This window comes from Aethina tumida, chromosome 6 (assembly GCF_024364675.1).
Source record: "Aethina tumida isolate Nest 87 chromosome 6, icAetTumi1.1, whole genome shotgun sequence".
Lineage (NCBI taxonomy): Eukaryota > Metazoa > Arthropoda > Insecta > Coleoptera > Nitidulidae > Aethina > Aethina tumida.
This window is the reverse complement of record NC_065440.1, coordinates 9,329,889-9,338,228: the sequence shown is the minus strand read 5'-3', so window position 1 is coordinate 9,338,228 and position 8,340 is coordinate 9,329,889. Positions and strand designations below refer to the sequence as shown.

Genomic DNA, 8,340 nt, shown 5'->3' with positions numbered 1-8,340 from the left:
TGTGTATAAGAGTAAAGAGGGGACATATAGTCACTTCTATGATAAAGGAAACAAATAATAACAGGTGAGTACACGAAAAATGTATCGACACAAATGGTATTATGATTTGACTAGAATTAAGTGGAAATAGAATATGATAGGGGAAGCAATAGACTTATTTGATAAAAAGTTAAGAGACAATAGTGTAGAGATTGGCTTGGTGCAGGAGGATTATCATGGAACGGTTAATGTGGATGGATACAATGAGTGTAGGAGTAAAGAGGGGACATATAGTCACTTCTATGATAAAGAAAACAAATAATAACAGGTGAGTGCACGAAAAGTGTATCGACACAAATGGTATTATGATTTGTCTAGAAGTAGTAGAAATAGAATGTGATAGGGGAAGCAACAGACTTATTTGCTAAAAAGTTAAGAGACAATAGTGTAGAGATTGCCTTGGTGCAGGAGGATTATCATGGAATGGTTAATGTGAATTGATACAATGTGTATAGGAGTAAAGAAGGGACATATAGTCACTACTATGATAAAGAAAACAAATAATAACAGGTGAGTACACGAAAAGTGTATCAACACAAACGGTATTATGATTTGACTAGAAGTAAGTGGAAATAGAATGTAATAGGGGAAGCAATAGGCTTATTTGCTAAAGTTAAGAGGCAATAGTGTAGGGATTGGCTTGGTGCAGGAGAATTATCATGGAATGGTTAATGTGAATTGATACAATGTGTATAGGAGTAAAGAAGGGACATATAGTCACTACTATGATAAATAAAACAAATAATAACAGGTCAGTACACGAAAAGTGTATCGACACAAATGGTATTATGATTTGTCTAGAAGTAAGTGGAAATAGAATGTGATAGGGAAAGCAATAGACTTATTTGCTAAAAAGTTAAGAGACTATAGTTATAGAGATTGGCTTGGTGCAGGAGAATTATCTTGGAATGGTTAATGTGGATGGGTACAATGTGTATAAGAGTAAAGAAGGGACATATAGTCACTACTATGATAAAGAAAACAAATAATAACGGCTGAGTACACGAAAAGTGTATCGACACAAATGGTATTATGATTTGTCTAGAAGTAAGTGGAAATAGAATGTGATAGGGGATGCAATAGACTTATTTGCTAAAAAGTTAAGAGACAATAGTGTAGAGATTGGCTTGGTGTAGGAGGATTATTATGGAATGGTTAATGTGGATAGATACAATGTGTATAGGAGTAAAGAAGGGACATATAGTCACTACTATGATAAAGAAAACAAATAATAACAGGTGAGTACACGAAAAGTGTATTAACACAAATGGCATTATGATTTGTCTAGAAGTAAGTGGAAATAGAATGTGATAGGGGAAGCAAATGGAATGTAGAAGCCAAAAAAATAATGGAAATAAAAGGTGCACAGTTAATAGCAGGAGACCTAAATGCAAGAAATGTGAATTGGGGCGGAACTGTCATGAACGGAAGTAACTGTACGATAGATTATGATGATGATTATGATTCCAGATGACCTTCCCCCGGTGTCTGTTATCCTCATTTCACGAAAGAAAGCATGTCGCCTACCAAAAAGCGGGCACAGCCGATATGGGAAGGTGTAATGGATTACTGAAAGCAATTTAGATGTTATTGGAAGAATTGAGAACTGCATTATGCTCTTGAAATGGTATGCAAAATCATAAATGAGTGTGTTGTTTTACATTTGTAAAAATAATTTAACTTTATCAAAGGATGAAAATAAACATAGGAAGAATTAGATGATGGTATATGTCTTATAATAGAACTTTTGATGAGTTTTACACAATTTATTTCTAGGCTAATATGATAATTACAGCACGATTTGGAAATTAAAAATTATGTTTGGTAGGGAAGGTGGAGTAAAGTGGAATTTGTTACTGGTTGGAGAGTCTAGATTCTTCTTGGTTGTGGAAGGCTAAACCAAAGGACTTCTAATGCGTTACAACATGTACAGTCCGCCAAATGATGGTCGATGTAGGTCAAATTTAACAAATGAAGAGATTGTAGTGAATGTAGTTCTTGCTCACATTACATCGTTCGAACCTAGAATTTATCGTCTTGCAATTACTTCCATCATTAAGGAGTTGTTTTGTTTTGTTAGGACGTTTGCTTATTGTATTTTCATTTGAGTGTGTTGTTTCACATTTTTTAATAACATTTTAAACCATTTTTCAGGAGCATGGAGTGCAATGTTTCTTCTACCCACTGAAAGTGAGTTATTCAATAAAATAATAATTAAGAGTATTGTTAAATAGTGTCACAAAATGTAAATGTATTTGAATGTGCTATTTCTTTGGTCAACCAAACCAAACTAATGAGGGTTTAATATTTTAATATCAAAATTTATATCAATATTTACGACTACCATGCCACACACAAGATTCATTGAGATCTTTTCCTACATGAGGTGTGTCGACTTCACAACGAGAACCGCTCACAAGGAACACGATAAACTGGCAACAACTAGAGAAATTTTTGAGTTGTTTATTGTATATTGTAAAGAAAATCATACACCTAGTTTTCAAAAAATATTATTTTAGATAATAAATAATAAAAATCCTTTGGGGGAAGGTTAATGGGAGCACGGAAATAATCATGGGAATCCATAGTAAAGTTTCTATAAATTTATAAATTTGAAGCTTACGACGATCAGTAACTTGAATGTCCATAAAATCGTAAAAACTACGGCAACACGTCTGTTTAACCACATTAAAAGATAGAACGTTAAATATTTAAGGTGACGATGGAGGGAATAAAGGAAGTCCCACATTATGAAGGATACCTTCAACTTCAGCTAGTTGAATGATAGTTAAAATTAATATTGTTCAGGGCAAACACAAAATGAAGCAGGAAAAGAAGTTGAAGAAGAAAATTTTTGTAATTGGTGGTAAAAATGTTTGAATTATGAATGAATTATTTTCACTTTAGGGAAAGATGGAAGACTGGTAATAATAGACACATCTCAGTGAACAAATCACCTCGTTTCTGGTGGATACATGAAATAATTGTCAAGTTAACAGCCCTAATGTTTGTGGAGCTGCAGGTTATAAACCTTATTCTTGACAACAACAAATTATATAAATACAATATACCCAATAATATATAAATTTTAATAAAATTTATCAGTAATAATAATTTATTCTTGTTACTATTTTATGATGATTTTTTATTATTTTTAATATGAGTTGTGCTGCGAGACTTTCAACATCTGGTACACAGATACTGATATTTTCTTCCGAATATGGTTGTTCCTGGTATTTCTTTAGTTAATACATTGTCTAAAAAGACTTCACACCTTAATATTCTTGTGACGATAGCCCATTAAATTTCGGAGGAGCTTGTTATAATAATTGCTCCATCATCCACTATTGAAATAAAAAATAATGTTGAATATATTAAAATTAATAAAGAAAATATAGTTGGCCTTTTTTATTTCAAAGGTATGCATTTTTCTTTATTTTAATAATAAAATTGTGATAATATTAATATTTACTAAAAATAAAAAAAGAAATTCGTTATTATATTCATGTATATGAATGAAATCATGTTTTCAATATTTTGAAAACGTTGTTGGAGATAATTTATTATAAATCCAAATTTATGGTATGTTGTGAAGATAGCTCTGAGGAGTAAAAGCATGGGGGGCAACTGAATAGGACCGAATGGAAACAACCGAATGTTTTTGCCAATAAAAGTCCCGTCAAAATCAATCCAGCCATTTCAGAGATTTGCCGGAACAAACAGATAGACAGACAGAGAGACAAAAATTCTAAAAAATGTTATTTTAGGGTATGTAACGTATTTATATTCATACGCATGTAGAAAGAAACGGTTATTTCAATATTACAAACAGACACACCAATTTTATTTATATGTATAGATAAAGAAAATCATACTTGGATACTATGCTTTGTAATTCAATAATTTAGTACTTAAGATGTTTACTTTACATTACAATCATATTAGAAATAAAATAACCTCAAATTTGAATAAGATGCTTTATTATATTAATATACTTTTCCTTATCTCTTGAATAAATTAATGTTATTTTGTAGGTTAAATAGTCTGAACCAGAATAGACTCGGCACTTTTTAGATATGTCAGTCTTATTATATATATTATTAAAAGTGGGTATTCTAGGTTCCAACTAGATTGGGAAGGTTCGATCAATGGGAATTAGGTAATTTTATTAAAATATAGAATTTTTTTTCTGTGGTATTTTTCTGTGATTTTATTTTATAATTTTATAAAATTCAGTCATGAGTTCTCAGCCTCAATCTTTGTCTGGTTACTGTGTCAAAATGTGTTTCAATATATATTATTAATATAATATATATTTATATATGTTTCAATACTTATTATACTGATGTTGTCTAATTTGAATTCTAATTCGAATTATTTATTTTTATGTTGTTTGTTATTGTTATTGAAAAAATTTATTGTGTTGTATTTGTATTTATTTATTTATTTTTGTTATATATAATATGTAGTATACAAAATACTGATGTATTTTTTATAATATACAATAAATAATATGTAACAAAAATGTTTTAATTCCATAGCTTGTTTTATTTCTCACAATTCACCCTATAATATACCAATTAATTAGAATTTGAAACTATTGCCACCAATTTTGTCAAATGTCAAATACAGAAAACTCTAAAGGCGACATCTATTGAATAATTTAAACACTACAAATCAATTTATCGTCCAGTGTTGTTTCTCATTATTAGTAAGAGGTTGGTACTTCTTGGGTGTTCTGTGAATAAAAGAGTCACTAATAAAAAAGCCCTCTCTCTGGTTCCTAGTGGAGAAACATGAAATTCAATTTCCCAGGAAACGTACCAAAAATAATAGACTCAATGCCTCGTCGATGTTTGACAGTTATTAAATGGAGATTAAGTAAAGCAACTAAGTGCTAAAACAGAAATCTATTCAAATAAATACATTTCTGGCAATTCTGAAATTGTTCCTATTTTTTTTTTCACATGAAAATTTAAAGAACTTTGTAAATCAATTATTTTTCTTTTTTTTCCTAAAGGAATTGAAAACATTGGTGTAATGTGCATTTTTTCTGTATACCAGCAAGTATCCTTATTATTTTTCACATCACTGTATATATGTAATATTGTACCTATTGTATTTTTTAGTCACAATACTTACTTTCAAGTAATGTTTGAAATATATGAATAAATAAATTTTCGGCAGGTCTTATAAATTTTTTATTTATGGAACCATGTCTTTGATAAAAATATTATGATTATATATTTTTTATATTACCATAATTAAATTCAAATATGCGTTTCACATCATTAAAATTCGAAAATTTTGATCAAATTAGTTTAATTTTAATTCAATAAATAAGTAAAATTGTCCTGAGAAAACCAAACTAACATTCTTGCAGCTTCCAATGCTTCATTGTCCACTATTAAAATCAATTAAATACCCATTGCAATTTATTGAGAACCTACACTACTTTTAGTAAAAAACATTTTAACGTTAATTTTCTGTATTTAAAAACACTGTTAGACTTAGTAAGAATCACTTTGTTTTCAATGGAATTTGAAAAATTGTTAAAATCTGATTTAATTTTGTTGGCGATACGTATTTAAAATTAAATACTTTTGGTAAACTTAACGAATTTAAAAATATATTATTAAACTATCGAGTTCCCTTCAATATAGAAAAGACTATTTTTAATAATATAATATAAAATTAATATAATTTAATTACTATATACACGCAAGTTGACATTTGCACTAATTACAAAACACAGACAGGTTAAATATAATATATAAGTTGAAATAATGCATTTGTTGAAAACTATTTTGTAACTTAGCAATTAGTTTAATAAAAATATTGAATAGACCTATTTTTAAATTAGTGTTGTATTATTAATTAAATGTTAGAAATGAGAGAACATCATAGGAACTTCATGACAATGAAATTAACATATGTGCTGATTACATACCATTGGTAAACTAAATATAATCAATTGCATGAATATGAATTTACGGGTTCCAAAATAAATATAAAATTTGTACAGTTACCTCCATCACCAAAGAAAAATGTGTTTTATTAAACTAAATAAATGTATGTTTATAAATATGTTTGCTATATATTTAAATATAATTATTACTAGTTGTTAAATTAAGTACCATTAATTAAACAAAAAATTGTTAATTATTTTCCAGTTTTGTTTCTTTGTTTAAAATGAAATATTTGAAACGTATAATAAAAATTATACGAAGCACTTTTTCATCATAATCAAATAAAAAATGGGTTCTAACCTTCAATAATTCACTTTGTAGAAATTCTTTTGTCAAAACTTCCTCTTTGCCAATCTCTCCGTATTCCTAATTTAGGGCGCCTGGGCATTTTCAGATGGGGCGGGTTCGATGAAAACACGACTTTTAGTCACTAAAGTTTTATGCACTAACACGTGGTCCTTGGTTTTCCTTAGTTTCAAACTACGATGCATAATTTAAAATACAAATAAGTAACATACAAACAGGATCACTCACCATGACCAGGACAAATATAGCACACAGTATACAATCAATATCTCAGGGGATGATGAAGTAAAACCTGGAAAATTAACCAAATTCCGCGACTATCCTCGTGGTTGCTTCGATGGCGATTGACACTAGTTATATACAATGCGGTAATCAAAAATAATTACAGTATAATATACAGGATGGTATAAACGCCTGATAAATTTAGTTCCACTACATCTGACTATCCTCAATTCGGAAGCTACAGTTAAAATTTTAAAATCAAAACACAAAATCAAGGATTTCATTAACCTGGAGACACCGCAGTTTTTCTTTTCAGTCATTGTCGTTCTGTTCTTCTCCCCTTAATATGACATTCATAATTAGGGCGACGGCGATGGCGACGCATGTTCGTTAAATTCCCAAAGTTCGAGTATATAAAATGTGTAGGTTCAGCTGCTCTCGGTATACCGTACGAAAAATGCTCTTCGTGTCTGGATGTTGTAAGAGATGGATGCACGACAAAGAGAGAAAAGTTTTGCCCGGTAGTAAGAATCCCTACTCTCAGAGACAATGCGCCGTGCTGGTGCGCGCCGGCGCACAATGTAAATTAATCTTTGCGAATGCATTTAGTAACTCTCCGTATGCGTAGGGATGTAGTTCGAGTTCTTCGGATGCTCCATTTAAATTCCGTAACTTTGTATAATTTTCAATCTGTAAAATGAAATATTTTTTGAGGGTATATCAAAAACAAAAATAAGTATTCTAAAAATAAACTACTTTTTTCAAAATAAAAATGTATCCCAAAAATTAAATAAAATATACTAAAAACAACGTCTGCGGAGACGAACCGCATGCTAAACGCAGCAAAACCAAATGATCCCCTCCAGTCAGTTCGGCCCGCCCACATAATTGCATGTATATCTTTCCTTTTTGTTTACAAAGGGGTATTGATGTTCCGTCTCAATATGCGAGTAGACACGCTCATCATTTTTGATACGGTATAGTCAATTTTGTACGTCGCCAGCGTAACGTTAATGTCTCCGCTTTAAGAACATACAATCCGAAGACGACTTGCTAATGTCAAATTAAGGAGGTGAAACAGGATTTTCTTTTTTTGCAAATGTGGCCGTTTTTCCGCAATTTCTGCCATCAGTTTGTCAAGTAATGATGCGTAGTATGCTCTTGTAATGGTTTTTCCTTTTTGAAAATAATAAATTAAGATATGACTATCCTAAAAAACAGTCGTCATCCCTTTCTCAGCCGATGAAAAGGTAAGTAATATATGTTATTATAATAAATTGCTGGTAACTTACTAAATTAAAATATTTACAGAGAACAACAATTCAATTGAATGAAAAGGTTGTGAGATAAGGTTAAGAGGAAAAGAAAGAGTGAATTAGCGGAGGAAAGGAGGGAATTAATGGCTACAGGCGGTAGAGGAGGATCATTGTCTTCGAAACCTCAGTCTGAAATTGATAATCTCCTCTCTCATATGGATTACGAAATTTCAAATCCATATGATTCTGACGACTTAATTTTAAGCCAATTTTCGAATGGTATGTGAATTATTTATATTTAATCATTGAATTATATCAAAATAATTTTAGAAGATGGGGCAACTTGTAGTTCGAGTAGGGAAATTTCCAAAGACTGTGAAACACCAACTGGAAGTGGTGTTGGATCATCCAGTAGGAAACATACAGGTAATTTATTAATAAATTTATTGTTTTTAGATAAATTGTTTTTTCAGTCCCTGAAACGCCGAGGACCATCAACAAAAAAGAAATGAGTTATAAACTTTTAACAAATGAACGACTGAAGTTTA

At 30.4% G+C, this 8,340-nt stretch overlaps 1 long non-coding RNA gene across 1 annotated transcript; it reads right to left on the bottom strand.

Annotated features, from left to right (window-relative positions):
* Positions 1-3,314: 3,314 nt before the first annotated feature.
* Positions 3,315-6,627, bottom strand: LOC126265901 (uncharacterized). Its single transcript, XR_007548389.1, has 3 exons — positions 6,543-6,627; positions 6,309-6,488; positions 3,315-3,383 (listed from the first exon to the last, which is right to left on the bottom strand). It is a non-coding gene; the product is annotated as an uncharacterized LOC126265901 (long non-coding RNA).
* Positions 6,628-8,340: the final 1,713 nt, after the last annotated feature.